The following is a 25,722-nucleotide window of genomic DNA, read 5'->3' on the forward strand; positions in this document are numbered from 1 at the left end:
GCCACCTGCATCATATAAGTGTGTGGATCCACTCCATGTGCACATGTACAGTGCTACAAGGAAGGCGCAAATGCATAGCTCGGCACACATGCACACTCCACTGCTGACTGCAGTCACACTTGACGCAGCAAGTAAGACTGTGCCACACATAGTTAAAGGGGCCAAATTGGTGCCCAAGGGACACACACATGCACAAGTGCACTGTGAGTGGAATGCAAGACAGATCCTAATTCCAAGAGGAAATGTGCCAACTTTGTAACGGATGAAACATGGATGTTGCATGGATCCAAATTAACATTGTCTCTCTCACACACAGGTCAACGTCGTGCTGCACCCCCCAACACTGGGGGGGAACACTCACAGGACCCGGATCTGCAGGAGACCGATTCCACCGGCAGCGACCACTCTCACCACTCTGCGGACGACCCCGACCGACCTGGCCCCTCTGGTGTCCAACCACCTGCAGCACCTGCATCAGGTACAACCGTGCCAACCACCACCCCCACTCCTGCCACATCCCAGGAGACACCCAGGATCCCTGCCCCAACACCACAATGCAGCCAGGCTCGCCAGGAGGGACACGGTGTCCCGGGCACCCAGGAGGAGGCAGGCGACAACGCCAATGCCACCCCTCAGGGGTCCCGGAGACCCGATGTGCCCACAAGTGCAGGCCAGACGCAAGTGGGCAGGGGTGGTGGGAGTGGAGGACGGCGGAGGCGCGAGCCTGACCAGTTGGCTGGGGATCCGGTATTTTCCCATGTCCGTAACATCCTGGACTCATACCGGCAGGACACCACGGGCATGGCCCAGGTTGTGTCCGTCCTCGAGGGGATCAAGGTCCAGCAGGCCCAGCAACATGCGGAGCTAATAGCCTGTCTACAGCTACACCAACGGAGGATGGAGGACAGACAGGCTGAGCAAGTGACGGCGTCCCATGGGATTCACGCTGAACTCCGTCGGATGGCCGACACCATGGCCGACCCTCCCTGTGCCAGAAGGCGGAGAACATCACCACCCACAGGGAGGGATCATGAGGAGGAGGAGGAAACATCCGACGGAGCATCCCAGACGTCGTCACGGCCTGCTGCTGAGGTTCCCCGCAGGAAGCCGGGTCGTCCACGGAAAGGACCGTGAGGGTGGCTGCTACATCACCATCTCCCAGGACACCTGGCCTGGCACCTGGCCCACTGGAGCAACAGCATCACAGCATCAAGAGACATTCTCTGCCACATGGCCCTGCTGGTCACTGGCTGACCAATGTTGACAAAGACTGTGGCATGGACTCTGAGGATTTCCAATGGCAAGGACACCAACTCCCCTACTGAACTTTGGATTCCCTAATCCCGGAAAGCCCCTCACTTTGGCCCCCCCCCCCCCCCAATAATAAATCACACTATTAAGAGTAGATGGCTGCTGGTAGCATTATTACCTAACATGTGTCTTGTACAGTCTTAACATGCCTGAGTCATCTGTTCACTTCAACCATCCACACCCTGGGGCCTGAGTCTGGCACAGGACACATGGGTCACAGTTTTTTAGGCAAGACAGACATGGAGCACCATACACACCCGTGATGGTCAGAACCAGCTGAGGGGGTGGCCGAACAACCGTGCTGACAGACACATTGAGTACAGCAACAGTCATGCGCAGAGGTCAGGGATCCTGGCCCGTGTCCTGGGGGGCACCCAGGTACGTGTAGACAGGTGGCAGAACCATGTCCTGCAAGCTTGAGTCCGGTGGATGCAGAGAATGGGGTCATGGACAACGTTGGATGCATGGGGATGGCACATGTCACAATACCCACACAGTCATGGACATCATGCCCAATACACAGTCTCAGCACACACACACAGCTTGCATCTTGCCACTCGACACATTGACACATAGCCACAATCAGGGAATACCATGCCAGACATGCAGGATGCACCGTGCCAACACACCAGCATTGACTGAGAAGAGGCACCTTGGAGGCATAGGGACACCTTTAATAGTCATGTTTTTGGGATTGCAGAGGCAACTTGAAGTACACATGAACACATCATGTGGAGTAACATGTGGCTCCAACACTGGCACCCCCCTTCTGCAGCACAAATGCGTGATAGCCATGGAACTGGCACACAAGTGTCGGCTAACAGCTAAATACCCACAGCTGCTCACGGAGAGACTGCCATACACCATACATCCGCTGATGTGGAAGTCCCACGCCATGTCAAGACAATGTTAACCGTATGTGTCCGAGGGCAGTGTCACACACATTGATGCCTTCATCACAATCCACTATCCCATCACTGATGACTGACAACCAGGCAGCCCATCTATTCAGGTGTACCCAGCTGCATGTCGTGTCCCATGGGGATGCCACATGTCTGCAGAGGAACCAAACCCCGACCGGGGCAGTGTGCACACATCGTGAACAACTGCCACACCCAATACACCCCAGATGCATCCCTTACCCCATGGAGACTTCCAAACGTGTCCGTGCCTGTAACGCTGAGTCAGCCCACGATGCCATGTCCATGAGGAATAGCAGTGCCACAACAATGCAACCAGAAGACGGCATGCGCAGGTACCTGGGGAAGAGAGACACACAAGAAGTCAGCCACAAAAAGCACAGCCACTTGCATGTGCATTGACTCGACACATGTATGGATGACAACATGCCAGGTCACAATTATGAGTGGGGAAATACTACCATCACTGCCACCATCACTCCAGTGACACACCCACACACACCTCTGACTCACGTGCCATACATGCAGGTGGAGACACGCATCACAACACATGCCACACGGGGACCAAGGCGTGCACACTCAGACACTGGTACTCACCACTAAGCAAAGAAGTCGCGTATGAGCCGAGTCCGGATGTCCTCTTGCGGCTCCACATCCTCCACATCACTAGCCCCATTGCCAAGCCCTTCGTCCTCCACGGGTGGATGGTCCTCGTCATGTTGATTCAGGATGAGTGGCACAGCTCTTTCAACTGCCATGTTGTGCAGCATGCAGCAGACCATGAAGATCTTGCAGACCTTCGCCGGGGCATATGGGAGTGCGCCGCCGGTCTTGTGGAGGCACCTGAATCGGCTCTTCAGCATGCCAAACGTCCTCTCTATCACTCGCCTTGTCCGGCCATGGGCGGTGTTGTAGCGGAGCTGGGCCGGCGTGATGGGGTTGCGGAGAGGTGTCAGCAGCCAAGGCATGTTGGGATAGCCAGCGTCCCCTAAATGGAAAGCACATGGATATCGTTAGAACTGGCGAAGCGGTAGTGCTGCTCGGCCAAACAGAATACAGGACAGACAGACTGTACCCACCAACAACACATGCCCGTTCGTTGCGCAGCTGCATCATCATATCAGGCATCCCGCTACGCCTCATGATGTAGGCATCGTGTGCTGATCCTGGGAAACGAGCACAGACATGTGAAATCACCATGTTGGACAGACACACCACAAGGGCATTGATGGAGTGGTAGTGCTTCCGATTGCGGTACGCCACCTCCCGTGCGTGTGGTGGTACCAAACCTACATGTGTCCCATCTATGGACCCAATGACATGGGGCATCCCTCCCAGGGCATAGAAACCACGCTTGACCTCAGTCATCTGTTCAGGGGTTGGGAACTTGATGAAGTCATCCAGGTGAATCAACATGGCCTCCAAGAAATCATGCAGCACACCGCTGAACATGCTCTGGGACATGCCACCAACATGAGCTATGGTATTTTGGAAGGTACCCGTGGCAAGGAAATGTAGGGCAGCCATTACCTTCAGCTGGGGTGTCAGTGCCGTAGGATACCTGTGCTGCGGTTGCAGGTGTGGTGCCAGTCTCGCCGTCAGCTCCAGAATCAACGGTTGGGTGAAGCGGTAGAGCCGGATCCTGTCATTCTCCTGCATGGTGGCCAAGTCTGGAATTCTTCGGGCAACAGGAGGCGCTCTGCAGTAATTTGGAAGTGACAAGGAAGAGTGAGTGCACTACGAGAACAACTCATGTCTACTGAGCACATGTAAATCTGGCAATACACACATGCCACATAGGGAGTCAGGCATGTGCTACATGCCCAGGACACGTATGGATGCAAGGTGACACTCCTTCCAAGACCCAGCTACACACGGTGATTGAGAACCTCCCCATGCCATGCCATGGAAATAGCTGTGTCCCAGTGCAAGTGCACTGCCCGACGCAAGACAGGAGTGACATACACCCACACATCAGCAGAAGTGTGATGCCGATTGCAGAGACTGGCAGCGGAACACTTGAGCCACAGGTCACATGACATTACACTAGTCCAGCCCACACACCTTGCCATGAAGGTGCACATGTCATGACTCCCCACACATTCCTTGTGAGTTTGCTGACATGGCCTTGTCACGCTACTCCGTGTCCCTTGCATACATGTGCACCTCACATCCGATAACACATGTGGCATGGTGTTGGGAACAGTGTGCAATGACAATCTACACACAGCCACATGTTGGTTGCTGCAACGGCTGCAGCTTTTGAGGGTGCTACAACATCAACCTGATGTAAATCCCGGACACGTATATGGCATAGTCACATTGTGCACTGTGGGTAGTGATAAGTCATGTGTCATGACCCCTGTACCGGGCATCATGGGACACTTCCGTGTGTTGGTGTCCGTGCCATGCCAGTGACGCTCACCCCAAGTGCGCAGTCCCACATGCACACATGTCAAAGGAGTCAAGGGCATGCCTGGCACACATTGCACCCTCACACAGTACACATGTACACATCTCATCATACATCTGGTGCCTTCTCCACTCAGGAGGCATGTTCCACATCACAGCCTGTGACACCTGTGCCCCACACATGCGGTAATGCACAGACGATGCCTTGATGTCCATTCCTGGACAAGTATGTCCATCCATGGACAAGTATGTCCGCCCTATTCCTACATGTGTGTCGCCTATCACCACAGTGATGTGTAAAATCCACCGTACTGCTGCTGAGAGGGCCTGTGCATGTTCCCAAATCACTGTGGGAGTGCTGCCGTATGTGTACCCATCGTGATGGCGAGCGTAGATGCGAGTGTACGGTCCGTACCACTACGAGTACGCATACGCGTGCAGACCCATAGTGATAGAGAGCGTAGATGCGAGTGTACGGCCCTATCACTATGGGTCTGCACACGTATGCGTACCCGTAGTGGTACGGACCGTACACTCGCATCTACGCTCTCCATCACTATGGGTCTGCACGCGTATGCGTACTCGTAGTGGTACGGACCGTACACTCGCATCTACGCTCTCCATCACTATGGGTCTGCACGCGTATGCGTACCCGTAGTGGTACGGACCGTACACTCGCATCTACGCTCGCCATCACTATGGGTCTGCACGCGTATGCGTACTCGTAGTGGTACGGACCGTACACTCGCATCTACGCTCTCCATCACTATGGGTCTGCACGCGTATGCGTACTCGTAGTGATAGAGAGCGTAGATGTGAGTGTACGGTCCGTACCACTACGGGTACGCATACGCGTGCAGACCCATAGTGATAGTGAGCGTAGATGTGAGTGTACGGTCCGTACCACTACGGGTACGCATACGCGTGCAGACCCATAGTGATAGTGAGCGTAGATGTGAGTGTATGGTCCGTACCACTACGGGTACGCATACGCGTGCAGACCCATAGTGATAGAGAGCGTAGATGTGAGTGTTCGGTCCGTACCACTACGGGTACGCATACGCGTGCAGACCCATAGTGATGGTGAGCGTAGATGCGAGTGTTCGGTCCGTACCACTACGGGTACGCATACGCGTGCAGACCCATAGTGATAGGGCCGTACACTCGCATCTACGCTCTCTATCACTATGGGTCTGCACGCGTATGCGTACCCGTAGTGGTACGGACCGTAAACTCGCATCTACGCTCACTATCACTATGGGTCTGCACGCGTATGCGTACCCGTAGTGGTACGGACCGTACACTCACATCTACGCTCACTATCACTACGAGTACGCATACGCGTGCAGACCAAAAGTGATGGAGAGCGTAGGCATGCATGTACGGGCCGTTGCCATGCATTTGGGGTGCCCTAGGGCCCCCACACGCACCGTACCTGTGTGTGATGCTCCAAATTACATAGGGGACAAGTATTAAGGCCTACATGCATGCTGGTTGTCATGGAGACCAAGTTCAAAATTCGAAATTGTTCTGGAAGGTGCACAGCAGAAGTCAGTTGGGATTTGTCTACTTTGTTGCAATGTGTTTGTGGGGCTGACATCATGCAGGAGAATGAAACCGATAGAGAACCCACAGACTGCTAGGTTTGAAGGGATTGGTGGAAACATAGGATGCAAATGTGAGTGACCAATCTCTCTGTACTCCTGTGCATGAGACTGGGCAGAAGGGCACATATAAGGCAGCCAGGTCCCATGAGGGAGCACTTGCCTGCACATCTTTGCATTCGTCGACCCAGCTGCTGCTACTGATTCCCTGGAACCATGTCAAGGGCTGTGGAGAGGACACAGCCATTCACCCTGGAGGAGAACATGGCTCTGCTGGATGTGATCCTCCCACAGTACTCCATGCTGTATGGGCGACCAGGTTATCAGGTGAGTGCATAGGCCACTGCCACAGACTGTCCCTATGTGGTGACTGTGACTTCTGCCATTGCGTCCAGGTGTAACACACATGCCATGTACTGTCGGGGGGGTCCCAGGGGGGGGGTGCCTGATGTCTCCCAGCAGTGCCCTGAGACAGGAGGGGTGGGGGCCTATCACTCACAGCATTGCCCTGAGACAGGAGGGGTGGGTGTGGAGTCCTCCCAGCAGTGCCCTGAGACAGGAGGGGTGGGTGCCCATCACTCCCAGCAGTGCCCTGAGACAGGAGGGGTGGGTGTGGAGTCCTCCCAGCAGTGCCCTGACACAGGAGGGGTGGGTGCAGAGTCCTCCCAGCAGTGCCCTGACACAGGAGGGGTGGGTGCCCATCACTCCCAGCAGTGCCCTGAGACAGGAGGGGTGGGTGTGGAGTCCTCCCAGCAGTGCCCTGACACAGGAGGGGTGGGTGCAGAGTCCTCCCAGCAGTGCCCTGACACAGGAGGGGTGGGTGCCTATCACTCCCAGCAGTGCCCTGAGACAGGAGGGGTGGGTGTGGAGTCCTCCCAGCAGTGCCCTGACACAGGAGGGGTGGGTGCAGAGTCCTCCCAGCAGTGCCCTGACACAGGAGGGGTGGGTGCCTATCAATCCCAGCAGTGCCCTGAGACAGGAGGGGTGGGTGTGGAGTCCTCCCAGCAGTGCCCTGACACAGGAGGGGTGGGTGCAGAGTCCTCCCAGCAGTGCCCTGAGACAGGAGGGGTGGGTGTGATGCACAGTGTGAGCCTTGATCATTGATTGTGACATTGTCATCATTCCACCTGTGTACCCACTGTGGCACGTAGTGCTTTTTCCCTCACCAGGGGATGATGTCCCTATGACAAAGGTGCAATGCGTTGGCTGCATGACATGCCTTGTTGTAACCAGCTAATTTGTACCCATATGTCTCTCTGTGACATGTGGCTGGTGTATTGATGTGGTGTCACTTGTTCCTCCTCACAGGTAGGCGCCACTGCCAAGGAGCAGATCTGGCTGACCGCCGTCAGTGCCGTGAGGGGTGTGGATGGTCGGAGGCGGAGCCTGCCCCAGGTGAGGAAACGCTGGCAGGATATCCGGTGCTGGACGCGGAGGATTGCACGGCTCCTGCTGGGGGACTCACCTGAGAGCCACAAGAACCGCGGCCGCCGCCGTCTGAGCCACCTCCACAGGCGTGTGCTGCCGGTGGTCTTTCCAGACCTGGAGAGGCGCTTACAGGCGATGCAGCAGCCGGAAGGGGGTAGGTACATGTGTGTTTGTTGTGTGTCACCGGCATTTGTAAGGGCACAGTAGCATGAATCCACTGGCAGGGTTTAAAGGTGCTGTGCAGATCCTGTTTGCCCCAGTATAGCGCTGTGCCCCTGCCACCCTTCCCCTCCTTGCAATGTGTTCCCTGGTCTGTGTGTAGTCACTCCTTCACAGGGTAATGTAGGCTGGCGCTTTGTCCACGGGAACAATGTCTGTAGCATCATGTGTGGGGGTGGTGTGTAACAGGTTGTGGGACCTTGCCTGTGCACTGTCAAGTTCACTGCATGTGGGTTCCATGTCAGTTGGCACTGATGCTGACTCCAGACATGAGAGTTGGTCTCTCATGTGTCATGCCTTACAGCGCGCATGTCCTATGTAGTGGCCTGTGACATGATGTGCATGAGTGTGCGATACACATAGTGCAGGGATGGTGACGTGTGTTGCAGTCATTACCATTCAGTAGCATGTAGTTGCGTGCCCACTACTGTCCCCTGGGGCACCTTTTCCTCAGTGGTGTATGTGTCATCATAAACGTGGCCACTGTCAGTGTCTACAGCGTAAGTTGTGCTCTGTGCCATTGTCCCCTGTCACCATGTATATAGACGTGCTAATTTGTACAGGTGTCCACTGTGCAGCCTGACCTGATTGTCCTTCTTCATACTCACAGTTGCCAGTGCCTGTGTGTCTTGTTATACTCATCTGAGGATGGGCACGGGTACCTCATTATTTGTACAGGTGCACCTTGGCTGTTTGGCGTCCAATCTTGCTTTTTGCCTGCCCCTGTGTGTATCACCCAGACTATGAGATGTTGGTGCCACCTGTGTCTCAACAATTTGCCTCGTGTAGGGTCTTGTTGGGGCGGGCAATGCCTATGTGTTAAATCCTGATTATCACTTGCTGGGTCTGGGCAGTGTGTGATGTGCCTGGACACACACGCAATGTGCAGTGACAGAGTCATGTTGTGCATGTTTTCAGCATTACCTATGCAGCATGTGTCTCAAGTTCATGGTAATGGTCCCTGGTCATCGGTATTTTCGCCAACGCTGTGTGGTGCAGATGCAGTGCTGGATTGTCCCCAGGGCCTGGGTGCTATGTCAGACTCCTTTTCCTGTGTTTAGCTATTGTCTCATGCTCTCCATGGTATTTCAGTGGCATGGTGGCTCAACCAACTGTGTGTTTCATGCCCTACATCGGTACCCTGTTCAGTAGATGTTAGGGATCTTCCTTTTCAGGCCATGCAATGTTACCTATGTAGATTGGACTCATGTGACAGATGTGTACAGGTGTCTGAATAATTTCTGTCTCTCCACCCTGCCCACAGCATCGTCGGGGGACACAGAGGGAGACATGGACACAGACCAGGCGGAGGGACCGAGCACCAGTGCCAGCCGTGACATCGGGTCTGGCACATCGAGTGGGACAGAGGCGGAGGAGAGTGTAGCCGAGGACCTGTCGACTGGCACATCAGACTACGAAGCTGACAGGTCCGGGGACGATGTCTCCGAGTGGGCGGAGGCTGCACCAGCAGCTGACAGCGGAACAACACCTCGCACCGCCCCCTCAGTTTCCACCAGCCGCCTCCCACTTGCTCGTGTCCCTTCCCAGCGTGCCCGGTCACAGCGTGTCTCCTTCCTGCCAGGCACCGCACCCCCTGCCCCTGTCTCCACTGCTGCCGCCAATGCAGAGTCTGTGGACATCCAGCGGCAACTGCAGGTTGGTCAGGCTGCGATCCTTAATGTCCTCCATGCCCACGGCAAAACCCTCACCAACATCGAGGCTTTCTTGGAGGGCATTCATTCATCGCAGGCTGACCAACGCAACTTGCTGAGGTCCATCGACTCCACACTGACTGCAGCAGTGGGTCTCCTGCAGCGCGACCTCCCCCCACCTACCCCTGCCCCATCCACACTTCCCACTCCCATGCCTGTCACACGTACACCCAGACGTCGGCATGCACCCACATCAACGGACACGGGCACCACACCAGCAGGGAAGGTCCACCGCACTCCTCCTGACACGCACACACAGGGTGAGGTAGGCACACCCACTGGGTCGGGGGGCAAACGTGTGACACGCAGCCATAGTGGGAGTCCGCATTCCACCCAGTCCACTCCCTCCAAATCCCCTCCCCTCAGCTCTCCTGGCCACATCTCCCCCAAGGACTCCTTCATGGCCGCTCTGTCCCTGAGCCCCACAGTTACACCACCACGCAAGCGGTCAAGGAGGTCCCCGGTCAGGGTGGTTGAGTCTCCCCCCCTGTCTCCACCCTCCCCCGGTGGCGCTGCGACCCATCCCTCTGACCCCCCCCCCTCCTTGGGGCCTGAGGTCCCTTCGGGTGCAGGGGACTCCCTGGAGGACCTTGCAAAGGTGTGTAGTGCCATCCTGGCCTCCGCCTTTGGCACTGACCCACCCCCTGTGGTGGAGTCCTCCATCCCTGCACCCACAACGCCGCCCCTTTGCCCTGATGTCCCTGCGGTGCCTGTTGCTTCCCCCCCCCTGATGCCCTCACCAGTGTGGAAGACGATGCCATTTGACTGTGCAGGCAAGGTAGGGGACACGCATGCCACTGTGTCCCCCATCCAGCTGAGAATCATTGACTGCCCTATGGGCTTTGTGAAGATTGAACTGCCTGCGATCCACGGACATTGTGCTCATGCTGAATAAAGCTTAATTTTGTTTTCATTATCACACTACTGCTATGCTGGTATTGGTGTTGGTGGGGCTGCTACATGGTTTTGGGTGGTGTGTAAGGGTTTGGGTGTGTGGGATATGTAGTAGTGTACTGCTCATTGGTGGGACCCTGTGATCTGTGTGCCATCACAAGGTGTTGGCTAACTTTCTTTGTTCATGTAAGCAGTTACTGCATGGTGCACTTGTCCCAGGGTGTATTCCTTCCTCTGTGTACCCAGCTTTCTTCCCTGCAGGGTGTTCCCAATGTTTAGCGCAGAGCTGTGTCTACATGAGCTGTGTGTGTGACGGAGCCCTTCTACTTTGGCCATGCATGCAGGGCCATGTCTCCACCTGCGACAATCGTGGCATCCTTGGTGATCACTGTACTTGTGTGTGGAGTCTGTTGACATGAGTTCATGGGGACATGTTCCCTTGTAGCCAGTATGCGTGTGGATAATTCTGGCCTCACACACATGTGTTACACCCCTCCAGTCTCAGGGCACTGCTGGGAGGACTCTGCACCCACCCCTCCTGTCTCAGGGCACTGCTGGGAGGACTCCACACCCACCCCTCCTGTGTCAGGGCACTGCTGGGAGGACTCCACACCCACCCCTCCTGTCTCAGGGCACTGCTGGGAGGACTCTGCACCCACCCCTCCTGTCTCAGGGCACTGCTGGGAGGACTCCACACCCACCCCTCCTGTGTCAGGGCACTGCTGGGAGGACTCTGCACCCACCCCTCCTGTGTCAGGGCACTGCTGGGAGGACTCCACACCCACCCCTCCTGTCTCAGGGCACTGCTGGGAGGACTCTGCACACACCCCTCCTGTCTCTGGGCACTGCTGGGAGTGATAGGCACACACCCCTCCTGTCTCTGGGCACTGCTGGGAGGACTCTGCACCCACCCCTCCTGTCTCAGGGCACTGCTGGGAGTGATAGGCACCCACCCCTCCTGTGTCAGGGCACTGCTGGGAGGACTCCACACCCACCCCTCCTGTCTCAGGGCACTGCTGGGAGTGATAGGCACCCACCCCTCCTGTCTCAGGGCACTGCTGGGAGGACTCCGCACCCACCCCTCCTGTGTCAGGGCACTGCTGGGTGGACTCTGCACACACACCTCCGATTTCTGGATATGTGCGCTTGGCACATACACGGTGGGGGTACGCACAATGCATTCGAGGTGAGGGTACGAGTCTATTGACACTGGTGTGGTGGGGGTACGCTCCGTACGTCCGCGGGTGTGGGTACGGGTCGTTCTTACACTGTTGGCATGGGGGGTACGCTCCTTGCATACGCGGGTGGGGGTACGGGTCGTACTTGCACTGTTGGCATGGGGGTACGCTCCTTGCATACGCGGGTGGGGGTACGGGTCGTACTTGCACTGTTGGCATGGGGGGTACGCTCCTTGCATACGCGGGTGGGGGTACGGGTCGTACTTGCACTGTTGGGCTGGGGGGTACGCTCCTTGCATTTGCGGGTGGGGGTACGGGTCGTACTTACACTGTTGGGCTGGGGGGTACGCTCCTTGCATTTGCGGGTGGGGGTACGGGTCGTACTTACACTGTTGGGCTGGGGGGTACGCTCCTTGCATTCACGGGTGGGGGTACGGGTCGTACTTACACTGTTGGGCTGGGGGGTACGCTCCTTGCATTCGTGGGTGGGGGTTCGAGTCGTACTTACACTGTTGGCATGGGGGGTACGCTCCATGCATACGCGGGTGAGGGTACGGGTCGGACTTACATTGTTGGGGTGGGGGTACGCTCCGTACGTCCGCGGGTGGGGGTACGGGTCGTACTGACACTGTTGGGCTGGGGGGTACGCTCCTTGCATTTGCGGGTGGGGGTACGGGTCGTACTTACACTGTTGGGCTGGGGGGTACGCTCCTTGCATTTGCGGGTGGGGGTACGGGTCGTACTTACACTGTTGGGCTGGGGGGTACGCTCCTTGCATTCGTGGGTGGGGGTTCGAGTCGTACTTACACTGTTGGCATGGGGGGTACGCTCCATGCATACGCGGGTGAGGGTACGGGTCGGACTTACACTGTTGGGGTGGGGGTACGCTCCGTACGTCCGCGGGTGGGGGTACGGGTCGTACTGACACTGTTGGCATGGGGGGTACGCTCCTTGCATTTGCGGGTGGGGGTACGGGTCGTACTTACACTGTTGGGCTGGGGGGTACGCTCCTTGCATTCGCGGGTGGGGGTACGGGTCGTACTTACACTGTTGGGCTGGGGGGTACGCTCCTTGCATTTGCGGGTGGGGGTACGGGTCGTACTTACACTGTTGGGCTGGGGGGTACGCTCCTTGCATTCGTGGGTGGGGGTTCGAGTCATACTTACACTGTTGGCATGGGGGGTACGCTCCATGCATACGCGGGTGAGGGTACGGGTCGTACTTACACTGTTGGGCTGGGGGGTACGCTCCTTGCATTCGTGGGTGGGGGTTCGAGTCGTACTTACACTGTTGGCATGGGGGGTACGCTCCATGCATACGCGGGTGAGGGTACGGGTCGGACTTACACTGTTGGGGTGGGGGTACGCTCCGTACGTCCGCGGGTGGGGGTACGGGTCGTACTGACACTGTTGGCATGGGGGGTACGCTCCTTGCATTTGCGGGTGGGGGTACGGGTCGTACTTACACTGTTGGGCTGGGGGGTACGCTCCTTGCATTCGCGGGTGGGGGTACGGGTCGTACTTACACTGTTGGGCTGGGGGGTACGCTCCTTGCATTTGCGGGTGGGGGTACGGGTCGTACTTACACTGTTGGGCTGGGGGGTACGCTCCTTGCATTCGTGGGTGGGGGTTCGAGTCGTACTTACACTGTTGGCATGGGGGGTACGCTCCATGCATACGCGGGTGAGGGTAGGGTCCGTACATATCCGTCCCCACGCTATGTGATGTTTGTGCGGCCCGTACCCAGGCCTTTGCCACGTGGGTGCGATCCGTCCCGCCATTGTTGGGGTGACGTGTGTGGGCGTGGTCCGACTCGTACCCACGCTCTTCAGGCGTGGGTACGGGACGTACCTGTCTGGTTGTGTTGCCGGTTCGCGTGGTGACGGACTTCCGTTGTGGTGGTCGCTGGCTTATCAGGACACGCCCCCACCCCCTCGTGGTGACCAGGGCATGGGAGTCAGGTATGTCCAGCCCATGTGTGGTGTGTGACTTATGTGGTTGTTTTGTGGCCTGCCCTGGTCGTGCCACCCCCACCCCACCCCACTTTCCCCCCTCCCTTAGTTATTCTGACCTTCTGCGGCGTCTGCGTCGTAACCTGTAGAGGAGGTGTACTGCTATGAGGGCAGGGATGACTCGTAGGTTCGGGTCCATGTCTGTCCGTCGCGTACTGGTCCTCCTTGTTCGCGGCGTCGTCTGTCCGTCGCGTACTGGTGGTCCTTGTTCGCGTCGTCCTGATTTCACGGCAGTTTTTGGCTGCCGCAAAATATTCACTGTGCGGGGTGACGTCGGTGCGAATCGTGATTCCTGGGTCGTGAATGGCTGGCTGCGTGCGTCCCGACGTCAGGTCGGCGCTTTCCCGGATCGCATTGGTAGGTGTTTTTTGTTCGGTCGGGCTTTTTTACGAATCGTACGGTAATGGTGTACCCGTGCAAATCGTAATTCCTTGTTTGTAAAAATTGACGACCGGGTACGCGTCGGGCGGAGATTATGCTCCGTCCGACGGTTCGTACCCGGTTTTTGCAGGATCGTGATCGGCACCTATGTGTTACTCACTTTGTGAGAGATAGCAATTTGGAAAAATATTTCTTAGATTTTTAAATTTGTGTGTACCAACTTTGAATGATAGCTGGCACTGTTAAGCAAGGTAATAGCAGCTCATTCCATCATCTTGTCATTGGAAAGTGGTGGTTTCAGATTTTTAAAGTTTTCTTTGGATTCCACCGTATTTTATTCAAAAATGTTTAATGGCATAAGATTCCTTTTCCGGGTAAATTGATGACAAAAACCCATTTTCAATTTCTTGTTAAAAACAGCCAAATTGACCTACATATGTGTGTTTGTTTGAATGCCATTTTGTTTTTGGATATTACATTCCCTGTTTTAAATAGTAGCATTGAGGTAAAAAAAAGCTTAGAATGTGTAAAAATATATTTTACTTACAACCTATTTTTTAACCTATGCAAAGTTACAAAATATATACAATGTAATGGTGTATGTTATAGAAGTAGTTTACACTGAGGTACATCGCAACATGATTCAAAGGTAGTCAATGTAAAAGATGCAATGTAAAGTACCACTGATAGACATTGGGTTTCTGGTTGCAGAGGTATGCACCCTGTCCAAGCAGGTGCCACAATCTTAGTGAGGGTAAGTCATTAACACACTTTGAATTAACCTGTGTTCACCCTCTGGTAGCTTGACACAGAGAAGTCAGGCTGAACCTAAGAGGCAATGTGTAAAGTAGTTGTGCAACACTTCAAACAGTAACACAGTGAAAACACCACAAAAGACTCCACACCAGTTTAGAAAAATATCTTATATTGTAAAATGTCAAGATATGAATTTTTAAAAAATACACTGTTGTGTAGTGCTTAGGAACAAATATTGCCAACTGGGGCTATCTGATCGAGCTTGACAAGCGCAAACCCAAAAGTACAGGTTGACTGCGATGGAGAATGGGCCAGATACAGGGACCAGCCTTGGCCCACTGAGCAGTACCTTGGATGCATTAAAGTTGAGGGCGATGCATGAAGCAAAGGAGGCCTAGGACTGGATTGGCACTACTTGGCAGAGCAGGACTCACAGTAGACAGAGTCCATGTGCTGGTTGCAAGTTTAAGAGAGAAGTGTTTGATATCCCTGAGACTTCAGAAATAGGAGGCAAGCCAACAAGCCCTTGGAGATACTTTCTTTCTTGAATGTATATATGCAGGTCCACTCTTTCTCACTCCCATGTGTGAAGCAGCAGGCCAACACAGCAAAGCAGTTCAGCAAAGTGGCAGTCCCTCCAGCAGCACAGCAGTCCTTCTTCCTGGTAGAATGTCCTCAGTTCCAGAATTATTCTGATTTGGTGGTGTAGAGGTCCAGAATGTATACCCGGCTGGGCTTTAGAAGCGGGAGAAACTTCAAAGAGATGCACAGAGTTTCTTTCATTCCTGCCCTAGTTCCAGACTCACTCAATGGGGGTAGGCAACCCTTTGTGTGAGGGCAGGGCACAGGCTATTCGGGTGTAAGTGAGGCTGTGCTGGGCTCCTCCCTTCCATCCTGCCAGGATGACCCATCAGCAGGCAGATGGCCACTCAGTCACACCTACCATTCCTTTATGTGGTGCAATCTAGAAGGAATGCAGTCAGCCTGCTGTCACCCAACCAGACATGTATTCCAGAGACAGGCAGAAGGCACCCAATGGTTACAGTAAAAAATGACAACTTTCTAAAATGGCATTTTCAGATTTGCGATTTAAAAACCAACTTCTGCATAAGTTATGTTTTTAAATTGTGATTCACCAAAATTGGGGGTCCTGTCTTTTTCCAATTGGAAATTATACTTAAAAAATGTAATAAGTCAATTTCAATGTTATCTATGGGAGAGATAGTACTTACAGTGCTGAAAAAAAATTTAAGAGTATTTCACTACCAGGGTATGTAAAACTTAAAAGTACATGTCCTACTTTTTAAATACACTGCATGCTGTCCATGGGTTGTCTAGGGCCTACCCAAGGGGTGACCTATATGTAATAAAGGAAGGTTTGGGCCTGGCAAGTAGGTAAACTTCAAATGATGTGTTTCAACCTGCACACCTAGTTACAGAAAGTTATCACAATAGGTTTTATAAAATAATTCGTTCTTCACGATGCTTGCTGCTGTGATTTGAGGGTTCTGCCTAAGACCCTGTAAACAATTAACATGATACGGAAGCTATCCGATCCGGCTCACAGCGCACTGCGCAAAGTCCCTAAGGTTTCTTCATTCTTTCAACAATTACAATTTACAACCAACGAATTTTGAGAATACTTCTTATTTCTTATTATTCAAGAATTTTTTTGTGCATTCAAAAAATGTAGATAGAACAAGTTTTATGTACAAGAGTAAACGTGCCTACAAACGTTTTGAGATAGTACAATGTCTGTATGTAGGATGATTACAGAACATGAAAACTAACAAAACATTTAAATTAAAAGACCCAATACATTTCGGGTTTAATAGCCCTTCATCAGGGGAACATCAATATGTTTGTCAATCAAGAATACAGTCTTCTGTGGCATCCTGCCGGAACAGTAAAAATAAACAACAAGATGCCAATACCAGTATGGGATAGTAATATACATCAAATCAAATATCTGTGTCTGCATCAACTGTGCTCGTGAAGGTGCAACCTAATGAAACAAACTCCCATCGTGCACAGACAGCCAATGGTGTGTTGAGAATAAATGTGATCTCCGTGTTTTAGAGTAACATAGAGTTTGTGGTGCTTAACTACTGCAGAGTGCTAGTGCGTTAAATGTCAAATACTCTCACTGTAACCAATAGTATATCTTCGGAAACGTGTGCTAAGTGAAGGCGTACTGAACAAGTACTGGTATTGACATCTTGTTGTTTATTTTCACTGTTCCGGCACAATTCTTGATTGACAAACATATTGATGTACCCCTGATGAAGGGTTATTAAGCCCGAAATGCATGGGGTCTTTTAATTTTAATGTTTAATTAATTTTCATGTTTTGTAATCATCCTACATAGGACATTGTACCATCTCAAAACGATTGTAGGCATGTTTACTCTTGTACATTAAATTTGTTTCATCTAAATTTGTTGAATACACAAAAAAATGTTCGAATAATAGGAAATTTTCTGTAAAAACGCTGATTGTAAATGTTTATTTTTTTGATTGAAATCAATTGTACTTGTTGAAAGAATGAAGAAACCTTAGGGACTTTGCGCAGTGCGCTGTGAGCCGGATCAGATAGCTTTCGTATGCCATTTTCAAGTAGGTTAACTTGCCAGGTCGACATGTTCCTTGAGGCCAGTTTCCACTTTGACGACCGCCCAAAAAAAATAGATAGATGTACTGAGCCATGGTCACATCTGACAGATTGAGGGATGGCAAGGACAAAACAGAGTATGTATACATAGTTGATGCAGGCTAGCGTTGACTGCAGCAGACAGATGCATTCACAAGACCTTGCAATAAAGGTAGGCACAGTGGGCTGTGGTCAGTAGGAGAACACTGAAAAGTAATCAGAAAGAGGTCACGGAGTATACACAGCTCGCTGCTTATGTTCAGTACAGCTAAGGCAGCCAGATGCTCCAGAAGACCATGGAGTAAAGGCAGCAGTAGAAGGCTCTAAACAGCTGTGGCAGACAGAATCAAGCAGAATACTGTGACAAAAAGATAACAGTATCAGTGTTCTCAGTAAATTGCAACAGGCAGACCTAGCCAGAAAACCATGAAGTAAAAGTAACAGCGGTGGGCTCTGATTATCTGCAGCAGACAGGTATGACTAGAGGTCTTTGGAGTAAAGGTAGCAGCAGTAGTCGCTGTCAGACATACCCCAAAAGAAGCAGAAGCAGGCTCTGCTCAATTGTGGCAGACAGACATAACCCACAAGACCATGGAATAAAGTTAACAGCAACAGTGTCTGGATGGCAGTGGCGGAAAGATGCAACCAGAAGAAGTGGCAACGGGCTCCAGTCAGCTGCAGTAGACTGTATATGAAAATTACAGCAGTTGGCTGTGATCAGATATGGCAAGAAGACACAACCAGAAGACCATTGAGTAAAAGCAGCAGCAACAGCAAGCTTTGGCCAACTTCAGCAGACAGACCCAATTAGAAGACAATGAAGTAAAGGTAGAAGAAGCATGCTCTGCCCAGCTGCAGCAGACAGATTCAACTAGTAGTCCAAGGAGCAGGGGAGACACAGCAGCAGGCTCCAGCAGACAGACGAGAATATCAAAGAAAATGTAAAGGTGGAAGCAGTGGTCTCTACTCTGATGCAACCAGAGATTCTTCAGTGGACTACAGTCAGTGGTTGAAGACTGTAGTTACCAGAAGAACGTGGATTAGATAAGGGTGACTGCAGAAGGCTCTAGCCAGATGCCCCAGCTATGGAGTGCAGGTATTGTGAGCAGACTGATCAACTGCGGCACACTGAACACAGTCACTGTGAATTCCAGGGCTCGTGGACCACTTAAAAACTGCAATATGGCATTGGTAGAAAATGTAGGCCCTGGAGTGTAATGGGCTATGGTTTTCCTCAGAGCAGCAGAAGCATGCTGCACCAAAGAGGAGAAAGGGCCATCTGCGATTATAGAAATCTTTGCAGGTTCACTCTTGCTACAGGGTTTGTACTGTTTGAAGATCTAAACATCTGTAGCCCAGTCTGTGCCCCTGAGAAAAATATATTCATACTTAATGTATTACAAGGTCCTATAAATTTGGAATTGCTAAAGCGGACAATGGTCCTGGCCTCTCCGCTGTGCTTTCTCCAATTAAGGACATCTTTTCCATGAATTGAAGAGATTTCCCTCCTGGGCCCGCTTTGGTTCTCCTTTAGTTTTGCATATTAGATGTTTTAGGCTGCCTCTGCTTTGCACAGCCACACATATGACATTTGTTTTCATGACATTATTTTAGGAATACGCTGTACATGTTGTTTGTTGTTCAGTGATTATTCTCCGGAGTCAGTCTACACATTTTGTACAAGTTTGCCTGGAATATATAACAACATTGTGTACTGTTTTCTTTCCTTGAGTCAGCAACATCTCCTAATCTTTTAGAGATAACACGGCAGCTTTGCAACACAGTTGTTTTATCATATGAACTGTGTCTCATCTCCTTGGGGGCAGAGAGGGAAATTTCAGCAGGGAGACCTGACCTCGAACGAACAGACGTAGAGCCTGAAATGCAGCCTTGTGTAAACTTAGTTTACACTAATCATGTTGCCTACTTAACTATAAACATCAGATATGGGGTCTATTGCCAGTCCCAGAGATGACTCATATATCCCTGTGCTCACACAGTTAGGATAGTCGTAAGCAGATAGATAATTTGCCATGGTTAGGATGTTTATTTTATACAGCCTTATAGTAATGCAAATTACTTTGTTTAGTTTTACCTGCCTAGTGATTGTAGCATATTTGCTTCATAGTAGACTATGATAGTTTCAATAAATGTATTGTGAACTTCCTTCTTGTTTTTTTTTGTTTACTAAGGGCATGCACGAGTGAGTGACAAAAGGTGAGGATCTGTTTCCGTGGTACCCTTGGGAACTAGAGGGTCATGTTCTAGGTTGCCAAAATCACTTGTTACTCTGGGAAGGTTCTTGTACAGCATGAAGCACTCAAGTGGAAAAATAAAAAACTACAAATACAAGAGTGTCACAAGACTCTCAAGACTCTTCAAGATGGTGAAAGTCTTCAGACACACTAAACTTGAGCTCTGAGGTCTGAAGGTGTGTGGGAAGGCACATGGTAATTCTAGTGTTCTCCTACATAAAATACTAAACATCAATTTGGGACAGTCTCTGCACCCACTATTAAGCCAGAGGTAGAAGTCTCGTAGAACAAAAGTAATGTTTTCCAAAAACCAGACAGTGGATACACAAGAATTGTTTTGCGATCCTGTTTCCCTTTACGTGCACCTCAAAGTGTTCTATCTAAACCCAGCTAACCAGTCAAGCTGGATTTGACATTCAAGCAGGATTAGGCACTATAATGCCAAAAAATATTCTCACAGCACCACCCTGCCTGCATATTCCGTTAGTGTCCCAAACCCCTTGCCGCAAGTTCTAAAAAAAAGTATTAAAAGTTAATCTCATTAGCATGTTTGTACCAATAATGTTCCAATGGTTAAACAACAAGATATGTTGCATTACTGTAATGTCTTTTTTGTTATTATTTTGTGTACTTTAACACTCATGCCAGTAAGGGGCTTCTCTTTGTTTGTGCTGACACTGATGACTCATGTGTTGTTTCTCTTTGGCAGCAGGTGTCAGTTCTAGAACATGCTCAAATGACCTGCTGACCCTGATGACTCATTTGTTTGTGCTGACTCTGGCGACTTCATTGTTGTTTCTCTTTGCAGCAGGTGCAGTTTTAGAACCATGCTTGAGGGCACCACCTTCTGAGATGGCACTTCTATTTAAAGAGGTTGTATCCTTTTAGCTGTGCTTGCTATTTGTGTTTGGTTTTGAAAGGAGCTGACAAATCAAGAAGCAGAAGAAGAGGTTTTCTCAATTTCAAAGAGCTGTTCTGGTCTTTCTATAAATCAAGACTGTACGTGTTTCCTGACACTGCACTCTCTAACTGTGTGCTTTCACTCCCTGCTAACTTTCTTCAGACGTTCGGATGAGGTACCGCCTTCTGGCGCTCGAGCAGAATTTCCTCTGGTGAACTGAGAAAGACTGCACTCCGTTTATTTGTTGGTGAAGGGAGATCAACCAACCATAGCACAAGGGGCACTATAGGAACTAACTCCTAGTTCCCGCTCAGTAGATATTTGTTTTTGGATATTAAGGCTTGTTTTGGGAACTCATAATGAACCTTGAAAAGAACTGTTACGGCTTTGGATTCAGGAATATCAATAACTTTGTGTTATTTAACATGAAGAACTTTAATTCTGGAATTTGCTTCTTGGTGGGAACAACCAGCATTTTCTTTTGTGAAATGTGAAAACAATTATTTGTGAAAGAATAATTAAGAATTGATGACTAACCTTTTTCCTTCCAGGTGTCCCTCCCTGCAGTACCCAGTCTAACTTCCCTTCCCCCCGTTTGGCCACATCGATACTCTATTGAAATATAAAAGTCAGAGTTGGTGCTGCCAGTAGAAGGGCTTCTTGAGAGCATCGCTTCCGAGGAACCGGTCCAGACAGTTAGGTTCAGAGGAGTCCTGTCTGCCCATTCAGGTCAGCCTTGGGATCATTTCACAACTTTTTTCACATATCTAAGCTAATTACTGGTTGGCAGAAGTGGGAGGGAAAATACCAATTTAGCTTCTGTGAACTTCAGGCAGGAAAAAGGTAATTTTCTACAAGTTACATACAGGTAAGTTAAATATGCCAAACAGATACATACCAATTTCATCATGTTGAAAGAGGTAGCACAAGCACTTTACCACTGGTTAGCAGGGTTAGAGCGCACAGAGTTCTACAGCCAGAAAAACATTTTTAAAAATCCTCAGAAGCCACAGTACTCACCTACCAAATCTCTTGCCAATGGCTTGGCCAATATCAACAAGACCACCCATTACACTCTCCCTGCTCCATAAGGCCTCCTTCAGCTTGAACTGGAATGTTTGTGCCGGACACAAAACTATTGTCTTGAAGATTTGTATTTGGGCATAGATCAGGTGAAGCCTTACAGCAAATGTCGGTACTGCAAGATATAGCAGTAGGAGCTGTAGGCTGCAATATCTCAAAAGATTTAGTGGTAATAATAAGAGTTACAGAATATTAGAACATTGGAATGTGGAGCACTCCATTGTAGACAATGGAGTGCTCCGTGCTTCTACGGGCCGGTAAAGGCCCGCAGAGCAACATTCCAATGTTTTCACAAAGCCTATCGAAGCTCGAGGGGATTTAAATCTCCTCGAGCTTCGAGAAGCCTTTGTTTAATTTGTTAGAACATTCTGCCCTCTAGTGACAGAATGTTCTAATAGCCTTATAGTCCTTCGTAGCAGGGCTATACCGCTATTAAAGTCCCGCTGCTTTTGTTTAAGTCCCTCACCTTCGGCTCGGGCCTTTAACGCTGCAGCGGGCCTTTAATAGCCTCTATAGCCCGCTACGGCGGGCTATAAGACTATAGTAACAGCCACAACAATGATAAAACAAATTGTCATAACTAGGTGTTCCATAAACATAGATCAACTATAAAATTGTCTAACCAGGATTTCTATATAGAGAGCATAGAAGGTGACAGCATAGCATATACCTCTGTAGAAGTCTTGGAAAAGGGAAATAAGCCTTTATCACAAAGCTTCACACTTCAGAAAATCTCAGCAGAGAGGACTGTTCCCTCTCAGAGCCAATAGAAAATCTGCCTAACTATGGAAACAACAATTAAAATAACAGGAGCTTCAAAAACATCCTAATACTAAGCTTTTTTCTAGCTAACGAGATGCATGATAACACACCTACAAAAGAAATTACAGCATACTGGCAAGGCCAAACACATTTTAACTGAGGCCTGTAGTCAGGCTGAGTTAACTCAGTAGTCAACATTACTTTGATTTATACAGTCACAGGTATATAATTGAGGATGAATATGAAATGTGAATAAAAGAAAGCATCATTGCATTGTTCAATTGAACATTTAAACACTTAGGCAACGAATTGCATGTACACGTTAAATGATCGGTGACAGGAGGATTCTAAAAATCCTTTGAGGTCCTTAATCAGAAATGTAACCTAGACTGTGAGAAATTGGGTTGCTGGTTGAGGGGTGTGGAATCCTGCTCAAGCAACAACCACAATACTTGTCAGGGTGAACCTTAAAAGTGACAAATTAACCTGAGCTTAACCCTCTGGTATCTTGGCACAAAAGCAGTCAGTCAGAGGAAATGTGTAAAGTATTATGCACTATACAAACAGTAATAAAGTGAAATAGTGAATATATTATTTGATACTAAAACAAAAACTATAATCCATACAGTATAACCAGAGATATGCAATTTCAAAGATGTTAAGGTAGGTATAGCGCCTACAAGTACAAAGCACTATTTGCAGTTATCTGGCCGTGCGAGACATATCATGGGGAAGTCACAAGTTTAGACATACCGCGGTGGAATGCAGGCTGGATACAGAGACCAGGTTAGTGTCACGGAAAATGATACTTTCTAAAGTCCAGGACAAAGAGTCCAGGTCATGCTGGAGTAGGCCGTGAGGAGCAAGGAGAGTGTCACGGATGGTCATTGCCGTCATGCAAGGAGCAGGCTGGGCATCACAGACGGTTGTTACTGTAACACCCGGATCCAGTCACGCATGGAAGACAGTCGTGGCTGGAGCGTCGTGTTGATGGTCTCCACGGGCCATCGATGCTGTAGCATCAAGTGCAGATCTTGCGTTGCTAGTCATTGCTGGTTGTTGATGTACTGCAAAGCATTGGATTCACTGGAGCTTTGCATTGGCAATTGGTGCTAGCGGGCCTGTAGGAAAGTAGGATCTGCCTTTATGGTTACCCCCACTTTTTGCTGCCTGGTGTCAGTGTGTAGTTTGCTGGGATACTTCTAATTAGGACCCTAGCAACTGTGCTCTCTCCCAAAATGGCTTTGGTAAGTACTTTTGTATCTCCACAACTGGCTTCTGGTGTACCCTTATAAGTCCCTAGTATATGGTACTAAGGTACCCAGGGCATAGGTACCAGGGGTCTTCAATGGGCTGCAGCATGTATTGTGCCACCCATGGGAGTCCACTTAAACTCAGACTACAGGCCTGCCATTGCAGCCTGAGTGAGGTGATGCTTGCACCTCTCAGGACAGATATATGTTTTCTTATGTCTGAGGTCACTACACTTAAAACCTATAAGTCACCCCTATGGAAGGCCCTTCAGTCCTGAAGGCAGGGTGCTTGGTTATAAGTGTGAGGGTGCCCCTGCATGAGCAGGACACCCCTACAAACCCCCAAGTCGATTCTATGAGATTAATAAGTGCGCCAGCTATCTTAAGACATATAGTGGATATTAGTCACAACGAGATGTCTAACTATATAATGGCTGCGCCAAACCTAGTCATGTTTGATCTCAAACATGTTGGAATCATACCCCAACGCCGATTCTGGTGCTCTAGGTATGAGCCCATGTACCGGGAGGGGCCTTCAGGGAGCCCCCTGTACTCCAAGTTACAGCCTTTCAGGATCTGCCAGTAAGCTAGTGCTGCTGCTGACCACATACACTGTTCTGCACTCTTGCTGCTGAGCAGGGGATGGTAGAACAATAGATTTCTGTCACAGGGAGGTGTGACCTCCTCCCAGACATGACTTATTATATTGGGCTGGGGTGGGGTGCTTTTCAGTGCCACCAGACTACATTGAAGAGCACATTTTATGCCCTCCTTGCATACTCTGGGTTGAGCCAGTTCAGGAATCCTTGATTCCTGCTCTGGCACGAAACTGGACAAAGGACAGGGGAGTATCGCGGCCTCTGTCCAACCCCTCCTCTGGGATGGACCCTGAGTCGTTCCAACCCTTTCCTTGGGTATTTAAGGGCTCCCTCAAATTCATCTTGTAACACGACTCACCTCTGAAACCAAGACACTCTTTGACCGTCTAGACACTTGGACGTTGTTGGACTTCGACTGGAACCAAAACTGCATAAAGCTCCTGCTGCTCCTGGTCTTGCTGTTCTTCAAGTCTTCTGCCTCGTCTTTGTGCTTCGCTCAGGTTCTCCAGAAGACCTGTGGGCATCAAGGACATCTGAAGAAATCTCCCTTGGAGTGGAGGAGTCACTTCCCTGCATCTGCAGCCAACACAACGAAGCTGACCGGTCTGCTTCTCTTGTCGTCCTACGGACTTCCTGAGGCCCAGCAACACCGGTGGTAGTTGTGCAGCTCTCCAGAGGCCTGACCTGTCTTTCCTGCAATTCGTAGGACAGTATCCCTTATCGGAGCCACTGGGACCTAACCCCTGTGCACTGTGTCGGCTTGATGTTGCCAAGACATGTCGGCTCTGCACTCCAGAGATCTTCAGGCTAAAGGAAGTACCAGCCTTCAGCACCTCATCCTTTGAAGATCAGCAACCTCACTGCATCCCTTGTATCGCTGACTCCCATCTTTTGTGAGCTTGTGGGTCCTCTCAAGGACCTTCTCCTGCTTTGGTGGGCTCCCCTGCTTGCTTGGGCCTGCTCTGACACTCTTGCACTTGGTGAGTCCTTTGGACCTTATTGGTCCTAACGACTCCATCTTGTTGTCTTCCATGCCAGTTGCGGCTACCAAGGCTTGTTGGTGCTCCCGCCCCACATCGACCACCTAGTCACCGACATCTGACATGTGATAGCTCATGTACGGCTACTGGTCTTCCTCGGCATCACCAACCTTCCATTCTCCAAAGGGTTTCTTCAGGATCCTCCGGGAAGGATTCTTTTTCTTTAAAACGGCAACCGCAACTTAACCATAGACTTCCATTGGACACGCTGCTGTGTTTCCACTCTTCACATAGCCTCTGTCGGGTTCCTGGGTACTTACCTTGGGTGTCTCCTTGTTCTCCCAGCACCTCTGAGTCCTTTGGTCCAAGTCCCGTTCTTCCTTGCAGTTCACATTCCACTCCTTACCTATATGG

Source organism: Triturus cristatus, chromosome 4_1, assembly GCF_964204655.1.
Source record: "Triturus cristatus chromosome 4_1, aTriCri1.1, whole genome shotgun sequence".
In the NCBI taxonomy this organism is placed as follows: domain Eukaryota; kingdom Metazoa; phylum Chordata; class Amphibia; order Caudata; family Salamandridae; genus Triturus; species Triturus cristatus.